We start from the raw sequence: 19803 nt of genomic DNA on the forward strand, positions 1-19803 counted from the left end.
GTAACCTGAAGTGTATCTAACAGTAGTGCCAAGACACCTTTGGGCATTTGTGCGCTTTACAAGCTCAAAAATCAAATCAAATCAAATCAGTCAGTGAGAGTCTGTCACTGAGAGTCTGTCAGTGAGTCTGTCAGTGAGAAAGAGTGAGTCAGTCAGTGAGTGAGGGGGAGAGTCAGTGAGAGTCTGTCAGTGGGAGAGAGTCAGTGAGAGTGAGTCAGTCAGTGAGTGAGAGTGAGTCAGTCAGTGAGTGAGAGAGAGTGGGAGAGTCTATCAGTGAGAGTCTATCAGTGAGAGTGAGTCAGTCAGTCAGTGAGAGAGAGTGGGAGAGTCAGTCAGAGAGAGACTGTCAGTGAGAGTGAGTCAGTGAGAGCCTTTCAGTGAAAGTGAGTGAGTCAGTCTGTCAGTGAGAGTCTGTCAGTAAGTCTGTCAGTGTCAGTGAGAGAGAGTGAGTGAGTGAGTGAGTGAGAGAGTGGGAGAGTCTGTCAGTGAGAGTGAGAGTCAGTATGTGTGAGAGAGTCAGTAAGTCAGTGAGAGTTAGAGAGTCAGTGTGAGTGTGAGTGAGAGTGAGAGTATCAGTGTGAGTGAGAGTATCAGTGTGAGTGAGAGTGTCAGTGTCAGTGAGAGAGTGAGAGTCTGTGAGAGTGTCAGTGAGCGTGTGATAGTCAGTGAGATTGAGTCAACCATTAATGCAAGGCATTTGCAGTTAGGGTGAGTACTCTAAAGCTCAACTTTCATTGTGACAATGGTTCGAATATAAAACCCGTACATGTTTGCAGAGTTTAACGATTTGTGGCTTTTCCTAATGCTCTGAGGATACTACATTATTATATGCAAATAAATACATGCAGAACAAATAAAAGAAACAATTATAGTGAAGAGTTGAATCTGCGTGTTCTGAAAACCTGTAATTTTCCATCTTTCAAAAGAGCACAAGCAGCTGCTGTTTTAAAGCACTTGTGCTTCTGTTCGTCATTGCTACTTTATATTAATCGATTTCATTTTAAAATAATTCAATTTAGATAGAGAGACAGCACATCGGGTAAGGATTACAATGCACCTGAGAAAACACGTTAAACTCTTATTTTATCAAGCCCGGGAGTCGTGCGTGCGTGCGCGCGCATGTGCGCAGTCTTCACTTTCTCAAGCACGGCACTTGTGCTTGTGGCGCGCCGCTGCGCGCTCCCGCAAGGTGGATGCCGCCACAAGCACGAGTGCAGTGCTTGAAAAAGTGAAGAACGACGGCTAAAGGCCCGTAGGCAAGACCTAAAAAGAAGTGGGTGAACTAACCAAGTTAGGCAGTATGCAAATGACATTATGGCATGTGATCTCACAGCGCATGACATCACATCACGTGACATCGCACATAGTATCACAGGAAGTGACATTACAAGAAGTGACACCAGATACATGTGACTCCTACAACTTGAAACCCTCACTGTCTTATGTAGCACTTCTTGTCCATTGATTTATACACTTACATGATTTATTGTCAATGTATAATGTGTATGTTACGTAAACCGCTCTGACACCCTGCATTGGGATGAGTAAGCGCTATGAAATAACGTAGTGCTATTTAAATTATTTGTGTAAAAACTGTGACAAACCAACACATCTGACATTTTTACAGTGTATGCATATCTCTTATAAAGAGGCTCTGAACAAAGTCAAAAGCTGCATCTCCTAAGTACCTGTGACGTAATAACAAGCTGTGTGCCTTTGTTTCCCCTCAGTTGCATTTGCATTTAGGTGTGAGACTCCAGACCGTACCCAGCCAGGAGCGTATTGGAACAGAAAGAAGCTTGATTGCCCCGTAGCTTCGGCATTTATCTTTGGCCCAGCTGGAGGTGAAAATAAAAAAGCCTTCCCTGCCTCCAGGTTGCTGCTGGGATTGGAAAGCAGGCTACGTGCAGGTGCTGCTGAACATGTCCTGGTGTCTGAAAATTACAATAGGACCAGCTTAGCATATTTCAGTGCGGCCCAACTTCTTGGCAGGGTGGACAATGTTTATCATGTGAAAACAGTGGGTGGATGCCGTCTACCCGAGTGTACCCCTGATTCATGCCTCGGCTTTACTCCACTCTCTGTACGGCTAAACTAAACAGGTAATGAGACTGTAGGAATATCAAAAGTTCAGCACTCAGCGACTCAGCTGCAGGGGGCAACTGGTATGGAGTGCATCCAGGGCCAGCTTTAGGGCAGTGCAACTGGTGCAGCTGCACTGGGTGCTGACCTGGGGAGGGGCGCTGACCTGGGGGGGTGGAGGCAGAATGTGGGGGGGCGCTGTGTTTAATAATAACTTATGATTTAAAAACACCTTCAGCATACTTCCTTTGTGTCCAGTTTTCAGGCAGCATTAAAAATGTCAAGCTAACTCTTGTGATTAATGTTCCTTCTAGAGAGAGATCAGAGTTTTGTCTAGAGGCAGTTTTCTCTCAAAGTAGCACAGAGGGTTAATATGACTGCTGCAAAGAACCCGTACAGAGCAGATCACCGATCTATGTTTTATGTGGATTGCTGAGTGGATTACAGTTTTTACAGATCCTTTTGTTAGCGCAGTTCATAAGATACAACCCTAATATAGAGCAGTGACTGTTAGGGACTATCATCAAAAAGCTGCATGCAAACTGCATAAAATAGGTTAGGACGTTATGTAAATAACTGTGGCACCGGCGCCAACAGCTCTAAAGCTGACCCTGAGTGCATCAGCGGTCACAGGGAGTCCGTTGTCAACACTGGAGCTGCTACAGTGCTTAGATAGCGCTTGCTGGCGGTAGTGTGGCCTCAAAGCACTCCTACTTGCTTCTGCAAAGCCAGAAGGTGCATGCAAGTGTGATTGGGAGTGTGATGGCTGGTGATTGACAAACTTAGGAAGATCAGGGTTCCTGGCAACAATGTCGGAGAACACCCTGACTTCCTGGCACTATGTCCTCAGCACCTTTTCTGCTGGGTCTGAGAAGGGATGGGCACAGAGGTAGCCACAGTGCTGAAAAGGCTCCCTGGGCCACATTCATGGTCTCTCTGCTGCGGTGCTCTCCCACACCTCTTCTGCTCACTGGCACCCTTCTGTGCCGGTGACACAGCAGCCCCAGAGACAACAGACTGGGCTTGATGCACCAGTATTGTGCATTCTGCTACATAACTGAGGCGGGTCTAAAATCTCCAGGAGGTGAGGCAGAGCTATCAGATTATGGAAACTGTTTTTGATTCATTTCTACGTTTACGACAAGACAGTATCATCTGAACTCAGCTGAAATACATGAGTAATGTGGAACCCCGCAGTAATGCGGTGATTTATCCTGAATATGTAACACTAACATCTGATGCGTGGTACTTGGCAGGGTTGCATTTCTGTATGTAAGCCCAGGACTGGAATTTGTTTTTCAAGATTAACACTGCTACATGCAGACCTGCCCAAGTAGAAATATATATTTCACCGTGAGGTGAGGTGGGACCGTGGAGGTGGAGGGACCTCATGCTGAGAGACACTTCTGCCCTCTTCCCCCATTAAACTCCCCTTCTCCAAAACATTTAAAACAACACACAAAAGCATGTTTTTAAAAAAAACTTTCTTTATCAATTAGTCAGCATAGCAGTAATCGCCACGGCATTGTATGGTATTTGATGCTCCAAATAGCACATAATTCACACAGTTTGGCATTAGGACAGGTACATGCAAATCTCAATCTATATGCAGGTGGGCTAGTGAGAAAATATGTTGTTCAAGGTGAGCCTGTGGCGAGGTGTTGTCCCGATGATCCCCTTTCTTGCTAGTTAAGTGTTGTCTCAGGGGTCAGTGCTTAATTTGAGCCAGTGGTTTCTGGTGCTTGGCACCAGCACTTAATTCTTAGCACTGGCACTTGTGACAGTCAGCCACATGGTGGCACTGTCTGCCAAATATGAGTATGAACAAAACAATAATGTTTATTAATTTAATATGCATTAACAATCTCTAAAACTTGTCAACCAAGGCATTCTTATAGCTTTGGGGCCCTGGAATGGCCATAATTGTCACACTTGTAGGAGTGTGATGGTTAGTAGTTGTGTTGGTACTGTAATTGGCAGCACTGACAGGGGCAATGGATGGTGCAAGCTGCGGTGCCCTCCTGATGAGGGTCCTGGTACTTATTGTTTTACAAATTATCCACTGCAGGGGGTTCCATATATCCCGGGGCTGACACCACAAAAGCGTACTGAAGTTGCCAGAGATGTCCTGGGGTTTTCACATTCCTTAGTGGACTATCTCAAAGCAGTAAACACCAGTGCACACTCATGTCCCCCTCTTGACCCTCACCTGATTCATCCATGGCATACCAGGGCTCCTTTCCATCAGGATTACATTGGAATTGAGAAGCCAGGTGGTGGTGGTGGGGATGTTTAGGGTGGGGTGGGGTGAGATGAGAAGGAGAAGTAAGGGGTATGGGGAGAAGGATATGGAGGGAAAGGTCACTAGAAGATTTATGGAGGGCCAGGAAAGAATCTACAGGTTCCTGCAGCCTAGACTAAATACAATTATTTAAAAATTCACTTGGTCAGCTCTATGTGCATCCCTGATAATATAGATGCCCCGGGCCCCAGACATGGACAGTCGCATTATAGAAGCAAGTTGACCCAACCTTGCAGGGCTCAAATGTGTTGAGAGCTTCACCTCATGGGTGCCAAAACAAAAGGGATACTTAATCTTAACAATAATCCTTTGATATTACAAACTATAACTTTGTTATTAATATACATACTAATAAACATAGTTTCATGAGACTGAATGTCCCATAAACAGACATAGACATTTGTTAGTTGAGTGAGTCCAATTCAATTTATTAACACTAATATTGTCCAATTCTATACATGTGTGAATCATCTCAAATTAACCGCAAAGCAGAAGAAGTGCCCCAAGAAAGAACTTTAATAAAAACAATGATTTCAAAATGTTACTTCAAGAGTTGCATTTATACAAGGATCAATTGTTTCATAAACAACAAAGCAGTGTTTCGGCTGATTGAGTGGTTCAGCCTTCCTCAGAGCACATTCAATTAATGGCAGGCCTGTGGTTTGGCTCTTGTTTCTACATGATGATGTCTCCAAGACCTTGTGGCCTTCATTTTTTCAATTAAGATTGTACAAGCTTGACTAGATTCACGAAAATAAATAATTTGTTAACAATTTCACTTTCACAGTCATTTCAATTAGCATGAGGTCTTTACGTTTTAGGGATACTTAAATTCAGAGGGCAGGTGTGTATAATTGTATAGCTCTCACTGCAAATGTTGTTAGATTATGAGAAAAGATATACATTTCGTATGATCTGCAACGTTTTTAAAGGCCGTTGTGAACAAAAAACAGTCAAATGGGCTAACAAGAGAAAAAAACAGCAAACGTTATTTTTCTACTACCTTTTCCAGCCAAATAAATCAAAAGGTCATTAGACATACTTTTTTTTTCTTCTGAAAATCAATTTTGCCAGAGGCTTAATTGGAATACCAAAAAGAATAAAATCTCAATTCATTGAATATTGTAATTTTAGCCCGATTATGATGACGTCATTATAATTCTGTGGGACCCCAGTTCAGAACTTCAGTTTTAATTTCCATCAGCAGGACCGTTTTATCACACTGGCCTCTATTTAAGCTGTGAACACCTAGGCACCACTTCTCCTTTAAGCTTATATGCAAGGCTTAATTTGTGCAGGTGCTTGCAGGTCGTGAGTACCTGCACTTATTTCTGGGAACTGGGACTTATTTTTCAATATCAGGCTTTGTCCCAAAGAAAGAGAGACAAGGCAGAAAGGGACAAAGGTGGAGGCAGAGAAATATAGCAAGAGTCACAAAGAAAGAAAACAGAGATGACAAAGAACCTACAAGAGTAAATTAAAGAGGGAGGAAATGTAGTGTGGTGGGAAAAATAAGAATGTTGTGTAATCAAAACTAGGCAGCCTCGGTATTTGGCATCACCTACAATCAACAGTGGTGTCAGGCTCCTAAGGTAAGCGTTGGGCCCCTGCACGAATCAACAACAAATTAAGCACTGCTTATTTGTCTTGAATCGGTGTACATTAGCTGCAATGCTGACTCATTTAGATCTATTAACACATTGCACATTAAATGACGGACATCAAACGGCAGAAGTAATCATATCCTCTTTATTGAGTACCCTCCCAACTTTCCGCACAATCTGGGAATCTACAGCACTCCAGTAGTCTGATCACATAGTCACTGTAGACACCACCTTGATAGGTCTGCAGGATTCCCTTGAAGCCTTTCAACTTTACAATAAAATCAATAATTTGGTGGTGGATGTCAATAAAACAAAAATACCTATAAATAGAGAAATCAAGCTAAATGTATCTGTCAGATGCGCTGCAGCAGAACCGATTCATCTATTATATCTTAATACTCAGGAATAAAAGAAAATGGCAAGTCTTAACCTTGCTGTGATCTTATAGCTCGGAAATACAAAGCATCACAGAATCTATGGTTCATGCCTTTTGCCCCTATTTAAGAAACTAGAGAAAAATGTTGTTACGCTTACTCTTTAACTGTATGGGCGTCAGGATAATGCAACAGGTTAAGAGAAAATGTTTAGAGGGGCCGATGTGCAATTGGTCTGTTGCTAAATGAGATTTCTAGATGTAGCACTTCAAAAACTGAAAGGACAGCCCTTGTAGTGCACAGTGAGGTGTGTGGCCCTGCTAAGTGTACACTTGAAAAACGTATTCCCCTTCCGCCACTTTAATCTTCTTTCTTCCTCACTACCACATCTTGCCCTTCTCATTTCACTCTGCACTTTCTCACCCCTCGTACCACAACCCCTGATCCGTATTTTTTCATCCCTCAAACTTCACCCCTTTCTCCCTGGCCCTACATTTGGTACTTTATCTCCTCGCACACTATGCTTCCCTCTCGCTCGCGCGCGCCTCCCTCCCTCCTGCCTGCCCGGGTTTGGAACGATGACGCCACTTGGCTGGTGGATGCCCCTTTGAAACTGGCGCCCGGATTACGGGCCACACTTACCACATCTCCTTTTATCAGAGGATAAAACACAGCCGCGCTCAGGGGCGGGGCCGCCCTGTACCTTGCCAATCACTTTGAACAGTTTAAGGCGGCAGATGAGAGCACCGAGTAAGTACACAGAAGTTGCTAAAATTAGGCCTTAAAAAGGTGGTTTTGCATTAAAAAAAAAGGTACGTGTTGAACCCAAAAAAGTATGTGCTGGGTCTAGGAAGGTAGGTGTTTTTTGTCAATGTCCAGACCCTGGCAAGACAATACAGAACAAGCATTGGCATAGCCAATAGGTCTCGCCTTTGGGACCTTATAAGTGTTTAGCCATGCAACAGTTAATGTTGTTGCAGTAAGGATATTGTGCTGCATAACTAAATACTTATAGGGTTCCAAAGGTGAGACCTATTGGCTATGCCAATGCTTGTTTACAATAATATCACTGGCTGGCCTCACACGCTCTCAGGGACCACATGATGCCTATTGCCAAGCTGATCCACACGGGAGCTTTGTCTGCACAGGGCAGCCTTCACATGGATCCAGACGGGAGCTATGTCTGCACTGTGCAGCTCTCACATGAATCGGTGCAGCACTGTTTCAATCAGCAGTAGGTTAAACTTGTTAAGTTTGGCAGGTCTGGTACTATGGAACTGCTGGCTCATGCTTAGTCAAGGTCTGCAGGGGTATACGGGGAATGATCTCAGAGAGGCACTATCAAGATGGCGGTTATGGTTAGCTCTTTGTGCCACTGGGCATGCTCCAAGAGGAAGAGACCTCACCAAGATGGCTTCTCAGTTCACTCCAGAAAGACTTATTTTTCAGAGCTACGTTACTTTGCAAGTGAGGCTAATCGACCCTCCAAACTGCTTCTGCACCTGCAGCCTTGCTTTGCCTTGTTTGATTTTTTAGGGCAGAGAATTCAAATTTTTTTGTGTGATAACAAGAGCTGCAGTAGTGGTAGGTGCGGCATCAGATACATTTGCTGCAGTATTAGAAAACAGAGTGGAACCTCTGCTGCCGATCCTGTTCATGGCAATTTTTGTTAATAAGGTTAACATATGCTTGCTAGTGTATGATTATTAACCAACATCGTTGCAAAATTTCAATTCCCAGGTGGGGTAGGCACCTTTTCACGTGTTTGATAACTCCAGAACAACTAGCACTAGCGGCTCCTGGAGAGAGTGCTGCGGGGCGGTGGGGCGGTTCGGTGAGGGGCAGGGTGGTGGGTAGTAAACTCCGGCATACGGCCGAACGGAGGTAAGTAAATAAATAAATAAATAAATAAAACTAATTACATTGCGCACGCTGCAACACCAAATGGCGATGCAGCGCGCGCAATGTAGTCCGTTTTATTTATTTATTTATATTACAATGCCAATAGCTCTAACTCTCCCAAATGCGAGACCGATTGCATTGCAAATGCTTGTTTGGGCTTCCAGGAAAGCCGCCACTCAGCTGTTCAAGAGACATACGCCAAAATGTGAGTGTCTTGTGCATATCAGAGTTTGTATAGTTTTCAAATGTTTGAGATTCATGGGTAGTAGATGATAAACAACTCAAAATCCCATAGTGCACTTAGGCAACGCTTTGTGCATGAGAATTGGACACCCACAAGGCCTGATCACCCAATGTTTCTGAAATTTGGGAGGGAAAAAAGCAGCACAGCTCGATATCTGATGATGCATATTTCATCTGGGAAGCCTTGATGAAACTAATATAGATATCTTTCCCTGGCCTCCCTGAGATATGCCTAGAAACATAACCTTCACACCTTTCCGTACCCTCCTGACTTGACACACACATTTACTTTTCTTCGGTAGGGGTGGTCTCAAAATTAGCCGTTCCAGGCCTTGCAAAGCGGCCAGAAAGGAGTTGTTGACCTCACCCTGCCCAAGGGGGAGCTGAGCGGGGGAATCCTTTACCCCCCTCTCCTTTGCCCAAGCGCGTGGAGGGCAAATGCCACATGCACTAATTTCCCAAGTGTGAAGGGCACTCAACTCACTCTTTGTAAGCGACAGTCAAAAGAAAAGAGAACAGAAGAGGGACAGCTGACACCTGCCTTTCTCATCCATTGCAAACCAGATGCTTTGAGCTCTGGACAGGGAAGCCAGCTTACCAGGGGCGTAACCAGTAGCGGCTCCTCCCCTAAGACATAGGAGCGTCGCCCCACTGCTTTGCAGCAGTGAAATAAAGGAAACATAAAATGATAATAACACGAGGTTATTATCATTTTATTTATTCCCTGCTGCGGCAGCTTTGCGGGTGGGGTAGGGCTGCCCTAATGGTCATTTCAATCGAATATGTGTTTTCTGTAATGGCAGTGAGCTACCACACCATGCATACTCCACTCTACGCCCCTCCACTCCACTGTATGCCCTTCCACTCTATTCCATGCCACTGCATTGTTTGACACTCCACTTCAGTCCACTGATCACATGCCACTCCACTCTATGCGTCTCCGCTCTGAAATACTCTACGACATGCCACTCCACGCCACTCCAATTTACACCACTCACTCGACGACACAATACGCCACTTCACTCTACACCCCTCCACACCACTTAACCCACTCCAATCTACTCCACTCTTATCTATCTATCCCACTTCATTCCATTTGAATTTACCATAATCTACCCCACCCAACTTCGCTACAATCTACCCCAATCTACTCCACTATAACCTACCTCACTCCACTCCACCCAATCTACCCCATTCCAATTTACCCCACCCCAATCTACCCCACCCTGCCCTACCCCACTTCAATCTACCCTACTCTTACCCAATCTGCCCCACTCTAACCCATACTACCCCACTCCAATCTACCAAATCCACTCCACTACGATCAAATTCTTCCCCACTCCACTACAATCTACCCCACTACAATCCACTCTACCCCAGATGGCCCCACTCCACTCCAGCCTACCCCACTCCACTCAATCTAACCCTATCAACCCCACCCCACTCCAATCTACCCCACTGCATTCCAGTCTGCAGCACTTCACTCAAACCTACATCACTTTGCTCCAATCTACCCCAATCTACCCTAATCCACTCCAACCTACCCCAATCCACCCCACTCTAATGTACCCCAATCCAACCCACCCACTCCAATCTACACAACTTCACTCCAGTCTACCCCAGTCCAGTTGATCCCACTCCATTCGAATTGACCACACTCCACTCCAAACTCCACTGCAATCTACCCAACACCCCTCCACTCCAATCTACTCCTCTCCAATCTACTACACTCCAATCCACTTAATCTAGCCCACTCCACTCTGATTTACCCCACTTCACTCTACCACACTCTACCCAAATCTACCCCACTCCACTTCAACCTATCTACCCCACTCCAATCTACCACACTCCCCTCAAATATACCCATTCCACTCTAATCCACTCCAATCCACCCTACTCTAATCTACCCATTCCCACTCACCACAATCTACCTTAATCTAATCTACCCCTCCCCAATCTCCCCCATTCCAATCTACCACTATCTACACCACTCCAATTGACTCCACTCAACTCCGATCTACCACGCTCTACCCCCTCGACAACCACTCCACTGAAATTTACCCTACCTCACTCTACTCCACCCCAATCCATACCACTCCACTCCAATGTACCCCACTCCAATCCACCCCATGCCACTCCACAACAAGCTACCTTACTCCAATCTGCGCCTCCCCAATCTACCCCACTCCAATCTACCCCTATCTACTCCACTCCAATCTACTCCACTCAACTCCAATCTACCACGCTCTACCCCCTCGACAACCACTCCACTGAAATTTACCCTACCTCACTCTACTCCACCCCAATCCAAACCACTCCACTCCAATGTACCCCACTCCAATCCACCCCATGCCACTCCACAACAAGCTACCTTACTCCAATCTGCGCCTCCCCAATCTACCCCACTCCAATCTACCACTATCTACTCCACTCCAATCTACTCCACTCAACTCCAATCTACCACGCTCTACCTCAATCTACCCCCCTCGACAATCACTCCACTGAAATTTACTCCACCTCACTCTACTCCACTCCAATCTACCCTACTCCAATCTACCCCATTCCACTCCAATCTACCCCACTTCAAACGACCCCACTCACCCGTCTTTAATCTACTCCTTTCCAATCCACCCCACTACATTTCATTCTACCCTACTCTAATCCACCCAATCTACCCACTACACTCTGCCCTAATCTATCACACTCCACTCCAATCTACTCCACTGCACTCCAACCTTCCCCAATCCACTTCTCTCCACTCCAATCTATCCAACTTAACTTCACCCCACTCCACTCCAAACTACCCCACTCCACTCTACCCCAATCTACCCCACTCCACTCTACCCCAATCTATCCCACTCCAATCTACCCACTCCAATCCACTCAATCTGCCTCCACTCTACCCCAATCTACCACACCCCCCTACCCAATATACCCCACTCCACTTCACTCCAATGTACTACATGCCACCCAAATCCACATCACTCTAGTCCAATCAAACCCACTCCAACCCAATCCACCTACTCCATCCCACTTAAATTTACCCTACCTCACTCAACCTCAAACTAGCCTACTCCAATCTGCCCCATCCAATCTGCCCCACTCCAATCTACCCCAGTCTACTTGACTCCAATCTACCACACTCCAATTTGCCCCACTCCAATCTACCCCTCCCCATCCCAATCTACCTACACCAATATATCCAACTCCACTGCAATCTATTCCACTCCAATCTACCCCACTCCACTCCAATCTACCCACTTCACTCCAATCTTCCCCAACCATAGTCCACCCAACCATAGGCCACCCAATCTATCCTACTCCAATCTACCCCATTCCACTCTACCTTACTCCACCCTAATCTACCCCACGCCACTTTAATGCAGTCCTCTCCACTCTTATCTACTCCAGTCCAGTCCAATCTACCCAATCCACTCCAATCGGTCCCAATCCACTGCTCTCCACTCGACCCCAATCTACCCCACTCCACTCCAATCTGCCCCAATATATACAACACCACTCTACCCCGATCTACCACACGGATCACTGACATAATATCGACGACAACAATATCGACCTACCACAATACAGTGTCAAGAATATCGATGGACAAAATAACAACATCCTATCTCTACAAAGGTAAGTACAAAAATATGGAAACCAAAATATTGTTGCTTAAAATATCGTTGTTTAAAATATCATTTTTTTAATGTCTTAAAAATAATATAAAATAAATTAAATAATAAATATAATTAATAAAAACATAGTTAGGATTATTTTAAAATGTTACAAATTATAAATAATAAATGTAATATAAAAATAAAATAAACATACATATATAAAAAATTATATATATATTTACTTAGAAAATTACTATTCCCACTCCAGCGAGTGCAACAGTCGGGAGAGTGTTGGATAGAGGAGGGGAATAATTTACTATGCCCGCTCCAGGGACTGCAACAGTAGGGAAAGTGTTTGATAGCGGAGGGGAATAATTTACTATTCCCACTCCAGCCAAATAATAAACATTAATTAACAAATACTTAAATATTAAAAAATAATTTACCTCTCACCAAATACCCATATAAATAACGCCACCACTATTGTAAAACATGACCCAATTAACATAATTGCCTAACAATTAATTAATTAACTAATAACTATAAACAATAACATTAAAAACAATGAGTAATAAACTAATTCATACTATCAAGATTATAAAATAACAATAAAGAAATATTCTCTGAAAAAAGTAAAAATTATATTAATTTTTAATCACTTGCCACACTACTCCCCTCTAAATACACAGCTCGCTCACAATTTACATATTTACCAATTCATTATGAATAATTAATAACCAATTAATAATTAATAAATAACAAATTATTTAACACAACAATATGAAATATTAAATACACAAATATTAATTAATAAAAATGATTAATTAATGAATTATAATTAAATTACTTCCCGCCCTACTCCCCTGGAAACCCAGAACCTGCTCTTAAAAAAAATAACACAAGATATTTACCAATCAATTATTAGTAATTAATATCCAATTAATAACCAATTATTAACAAAATATCTAAAACAATTAACAAAATGAAATATTAAATACATAAATATTAATTAATTATCATTATTAATTAATTAATTTTGATTACATTACTTCTCATCCTATTCCCCTATAAACCCACAACCAGCTACGGAAATAAAATGCAATATTTAATTTCTTAAAAAATGAATAATTTCTAAAAATTTAATAATTATAATTAAATTACTTCCCACCCTATTCCCCTATAAAACCACTACTTGCTACGGAACTAAAATAGGCAAAAAATATTTAACATAAAATTAATTACTTCTAAAAATTTCAAACATACATTAGAAAAATAAACTATACTTTTAACACATATACTAAAATACAGAACACTAAAATAAATTTCGATATTATTAATAACGATATTTTGACTAACAATATTACTAACTTCAATGTTAACAAAACCGATATTTCTTACCTGCATGTCGGTATTCTGGTTGACGATATTTAAACATCGATATTTTGGCATACCGGTTTTTAAACAGTGATATTATGACTCTATACCCCACCACACTCCAATCTACCCCACTCCACTCCAGTATGCCCCACGCTACCCCAATCTACTCCACTTCACCCCAATTCCATCTACCTCACCTCCAAACTTCCCCACTCCAATTTACACCAATCTACTCCACTCAATCTACTCCCCTCTACCTCAATCTACCCCACCTCACACCAATCTACTCCACACCACTCCAATCTACCTCATCCCCAATCTACCTCACTCCACTCCATTCTACCCCAATGGACCCTGCTCCACATTACCCTAGTCTACCTCCACTTCATTCCATTCCACCCTACCATAATCTGCCCAATCTACCCCACTCCACTCCAGACTACCACACTCCACTCCAATTTACTCCAATCCACCCCACTTTTCCCCAATCCACCCCATTTGTCCCCAATCCACCCCACTTTTCCCCGATCTACCCAGCTCCACTCCAATCTACCCTCCACTCCAATCAAACCCAATATATCCTACTCCAATTTACCCTGATCAACCCTAATCCTATCTGCCCCACTCCAATCTACCCACTCCACCCCAATCTACCACAATGATATCTACCCCACTCCAATCTATCAGGCTAAACTACCTAACTCCCCCACTCCAATCTACCCCACTCCAATGTACCTTAATTCAATTCATCCCAGTCTACCCCACTACACCTAAATCCAATCTACCCCAATCCACACCACTCCCATTCGACCCCACTCTACACTCTACGTCAATCTACCCCAACCCACTCTACCTCAATCTACCCCATTCCATTGTACCCCAATGTACCCCACCCGATGCCACTAACTTTTAGCCATGCTGAGCTGCAGCCACGCTGGTGTACATAATGGCTAAAACACATTGCCAAAGCCAATTCTTGCATAGGTGATACCTTTTGGCTTTGCCACTGCTTGTTTCTTTTTAGTTACCAATCTGAGGTGAATCGGTAACTAAAAAGAAGATAAAACTTGCAAATATGTTGTTTTTTTTTAAAGTGGGCAGGTGAGGGGGGGAGCAGATGCAACACGGGGGAGACAGTGGGAAAGTCTTTTCCTAATCAACACGCTGTGCTCCTATAAATGCAACTTTTTCAGCAAAAGACAGGCATCTCTCAAATTATGATGAAAATCATGGACTCGTTTTGCCTTATTTGGGGCTTGTCAGTCAGGTCATAAGAAAGCCTGAAGGATGGGTGCGCGGTATATTGGCACAGTTAAAGTTGTGGCACTAACCATCACTGGCGCATTTTAGTGTTTTTAGTTTTTACAGAATAACCATAATGTCCTACTGACTGCAGTTCTTTCAAGTAATTCATATTTTATAATGTATATCATGTAGGTTATTAATACGCCATATTTAGTGGAGAATGATAGCATACACCACCCACAGTGTTTTGATCAATATCTTGGGTTTTATAATGATGTGCTTTAAAGAATGGCCGCGGTACCCTTAGGAAATAGCCTGTGGCTATACCCAGCCCTGAGCACAGTGCATGGTTTTGGGAAAATCTCCAAATGGCTGCGGAAGCAATTATACCTGGAAGCAACTGAGATTTCCATTTCAGGTTAAAAATTTAGGCCTCAAACCCAGCGGCACTGTAGCATAACTTTTAGACCTTTGTTAAGCTAAAATTGATCACAAGTTTCAACCCAAGTTTACTGTCAATCTATGCAGACGGTTTTGCATTCTAACTTTCAAAAAAGTCCATAAGTGCATTTGTAAGGATGAAGGTCCTCACAATATACGGACAGCTGTGACATCCTTCTTACTCTTGTTTTTTTTCTGGCTCACACTCTCTGTTTTACCCAATTGGGTACTCGACCATCACAATCACTTCAGGTGCCCTGTATGCCTTTAAACCACATCCTCTTCAAATATGAGCTCGGTAGCAGAACCTATAGCAGAGCCCTGTATTGTATCGCAATATTTTATATCCCTTACACCCCTAGCTAGGGCAATGAAACACTTGCTTAAATGGGAAGCACACTACACCATGTAGGGTGTGTGGCTGGAAGTGTGTTGTCTTTGTTTTGATCCTGTGTAGGAAGTGTTTCTACATTGTATGTGATGACCCGATGAGGTGCGGGTATTATGTTGTGGAATGTAGCATGAAAGGTGCACAGTTTATGGTTTTCCTTAAGCTGACAGCTTGGGGGAGCTCTGCAGGTTCCTTTTTAGGTCTCGCCTGACCCAGCGCATGCGCTGGTCTGGCGAGACTTTTTGTGAGGGCTCAAAAAAGTGCTACCACTGTAGCCTAGAGCTACAGTGCATGTGCGCGGGCGCGCGCGCCTCACTTTCGCGGCCTCACGGACGCTTTGATGTTTGATAGCGATGTTCTCCGTGAGCCAGTTTTTTTTTCTCCTGTTTATTACTTCTATGTAGTAATGTTTGTGTTTGTCATGTTCAAAGTCCACTTAACTAGTGCTGCACTGGGGTGTCCATTCGAAATATTTTGTTTAAAGTTTTACGGTCCTGGACAAGCGTAGTTTAGAGGGAGACATGGTGGAGAGATCAGCTGGGATAGACTCTGTCAATATCATCCAATATCTGATTGTCAATGTGAGATGTCAAAAGCAGTCATAATATGTAGCTTGATGGGACCTGCAGTGGTGAACTAAATTAAAGTCCTTCATTGGCCAGCGGCATGTGGCAGATCTCTTCAGTTATTACATGCTTGTTCAGCTGGTGACAGGGGGTTTAATGCCGTGCAGTGGTACAGCCCTGGGTGATGGACATGACCCAGAGCAGTTTTGTCTTAAGTGAGTGTAAGAGTGTCATGCAGTAATAAATAATTTTTATACAGCCTACATGAACTACAATCAAGTGCCTGACTACTGAATGTTATGGGATTAGTATTAGTGTGGGTCAGGAAGGTTATAACAAACAAATGATGGACGGAATGCTGACAATGCATACATTCTCCCCCAGTCAAGAGATCTGGGTTAAATCCATCGTTTTTTTGCCCACTACGCCACCCCAGTTTAGACATGGCCATATGCAAATCAGTCTTGACCCTGTGCCTCATGGGAACAGTCCAGCCCGAACTGCCAAGCCATGTCTTCCCTGGACTGGAATCAAGCATCCTAGGACCGGTTTCTGGCTATTAGCCGTCATCAGCCAGGATAGCTTGACTCCAGTGGCGTAGTGAGCATGGGTCCCACGTCTGGGAATACCCATCCCACTTAGGGCGAAAAGCGTTACAACAAACAAATGATGGATGGAATGCTGACAATGCATACATTCTCCCCCAGTCAAGAGATCTGGGTTAAATCCATCGTTTTTTTGCCCACTACGCCACCCCAGTTTAGACATGGCCATATGCAAATCAGTCTTGACCCTGTGCCTCATGGCAACAGTCCAGCCCGAACTGCCAAGCCATGTCTTCCCTGGACCGGAATCAAGCATCCTAGGACCGGTTTCTGGCTATTAGCCGTCATCAGCCAGGATAGCTTGACTCCAGTGGCGTAGTGAGCATGGGTCCCACGTCTGGGAATACCCATCCCACTTAGGGCGAAAAGCGTTACAACAAACAAATGATGGATGGAATGCTGACAATGCATACATTCTCCCCCAGTCAAGAGATCTGGGTTAAATCCATCGTTTTTTTGCCCACTACGCCACCCCAGTTTAGACACGGCCATATGCAAATCAGTCTTGACTGTGCCTCATGGGAACAGTCCAGCCCGAACTGCCAAGCCATGTCTTCCCTGGACCGGAATCAAGCATCCTAGGACCGGTTTCTGGCTATTAGCCGTCATCAGCCAGGATAGCTTGACTCCAGTTGCTCAGACGTGAGTCCCTTGCTCTCCATGCCACTGGAATCAAGCTATCCTGGCAGATGAGGGCTGAAAGCCCGAAACCGGTCCTAGGATGCTTGTATCCAGTCCAGGGAGGACCTGGCTTGGCAGTTCGGGCTGGACTGTTCCCATGGGGCACAGGGTCAAGACTGATTTGCATATGGCTGGGTTCAAACTGGAATGGCATGGTGAGCAAAAAAATGATGGATTTAGGCCCAGATCTCTGTACTGGGGTGAATGTATGACATTGTTCTGCATTCTGTCCATCAATTGTTGTTTTTGCATCAGGAAGGTTATATACAGTGCTTAATTTGAGCCGGTGGTTTCCGCGCTCTGAACTGACACTCAATTGGTTTCCGGTACTCAGTACCGACAATTGTCAGCATCGCACTTATGACAGTCTGCCACATGGTGGTGCGGCTCACCTAATTTAGAGATAAGCAGAACAACGGTTATTTATGAATACAATATACATTAAAAATAAATAATACGTGCCTCCTCAGTCATTCCTTTAGCGTTTGGGACCTGGAGTGATCTGAACTGTCGCACTTGTAGGCGAGAGAGATGATTAGTTGTTGTTTTGGTACCGTCATTGGCAGCGAAGACAGGATCAATGGGTAGTGAAAGCTGCGGTGGCCTGCTGGTCAGGGTCCTGGCAGTTATTATTTTACAAATGAAGCACTGATATATATTGTATTGCAATTGCATCTTTGCAGCATGTACTAAGGCACTGCAGCAATTTACGCTGGGCATCACACTGCTCCGGAGCCCATGTTTATTAATATTTATTTATTTTTGGTTATTGTTATCTTTAGTTGGAGAAGGAGTATGTGAATGTATGCAATGATTGACGGTAATAATAGATAACCTAGATGAAATTTGGTACTGTTAGGTTGCAGGGATATGGCTCTTAAAGGAGAGGTTGTGAAGTTTGAAATGAGGTGTGGGAAATTTGTAGAGTTACAATAATAGAGATAAATGTAAACATGCGTGAAGCTTGGAGTATGTTATGCTCATAGGGAGGAGGCGTGCAGAGTACGGGAAGAGGGAAAGAGCCATTAGAAAGAAAGAGGAGAGTTGACAGTCTGGAAATTTAAGTGAAAGTCAGGTTTCATGAAGGGTTTTTAGGAATATTGTCTAGACCTCACCCAAGAACTTCTACTTCCACCAGGCACCCGTGAATGGCTGCATCAGATCTAAATGGTATCTCTTCCGATCCTGCCAAACAAGATCACGGGAAACCTTGTCTTTTCATTTAGATATCACTTTGCTGGGACCGCGGAATCAATAGTGTCTGGAGTGATCTTCCTTCCCTCTCAGACATGTCCCTTCAAAACCCCCCATCAAAATATCACTTTGTTAGGACCGCAATTGTGTCGGGGGTGGTCTTCCTTTCCTGCCTGACATGTCCCTCCCCAAGTCCAGCGGGCTCCGAATGGCCATTAGCCTGTTCATGCCAAACTCTGGGTACTGATTTCAGATATCGTAGCATCAGGTGAAACCAATTACAGGCTCTGCACTCAGCAAGAAGAACCATCACACGTGATCCAGCATCAGACATAGAAACTAAAAACTTGAGTAAAACTTATCTGACATTCTAAAAACCCAAGGCAGAATGGGCCACCTCTGAAGGAACATCAGCCAATAGGCTTCAACTTTAGGGCTCATGCTTCAACCAACCACGCCTACTTTATCCATGTAGTACTAGCCGGTGTTTAGCCGGGGTTAATAGCACCGCCCATGGGGATGGCGCTATTCTGATCAGGTAATGCAGTCTCGGTTTACTTGGCACAGGCACTGGCCCCTGCAGTCACGTCTTGAAGGCATGGGATACAATGCTTCCCGTCAGGCCACGAAACATATACTGTTATACTGGGTCTGCGTGGGTTTGTGCACTTCAAAAGGTATCTGGACAGTGCAGGATCACCACAGACACCACTCCAGAAGTGTCTCTGTAGCTCTCCGAACTCTAATGATGCTGTGACTTGGTGTCATGAATACATGATCCAGCAGTGTTGATGATTGTCAATTTACTGGAAATTAAAAGTCTAAATGGTGTTTCTTAAATGCTTACCACAGTTGGAGAGCTACATATGAGGATGTTCAGGATCAGATGAAAGTTGGTGTGCTTGATTTTTGCGGGAAGCGGGAATTTGAATACGGTGCCATGTTGGATTGCGATCATTTAAAAGTCAAGTCAGAGTCTTGTCACTTCCTAAAGCTGTTCGTGTTTGGCAGTCCTTGGAGGTTCATCATGGAGCCAGTGCTTGAGGTAGGAGCGTTGGACTGAAAATTTGACTCCCAACTTTTTGCACTATCTTGTCCACTCTGATCGTTCTGATGATCATTACCATTTTCTAGACCTTCTATATCTGGACCTATCTGCATGCACTATTTTTGATC

Source organism: Triturus cristatus, chromosome 3_2, assembly GCF_964204655.1.
Source record: "Triturus cristatus chromosome 3_2, aTriCri1.1, whole genome shotgun sequence".
Taxonomy (NCBI): domain Eukaryota; kingdom Metazoa; phylum Chordata; class Amphibia; order Caudata; family Salamandridae; genus Triturus; species Triturus cristatus.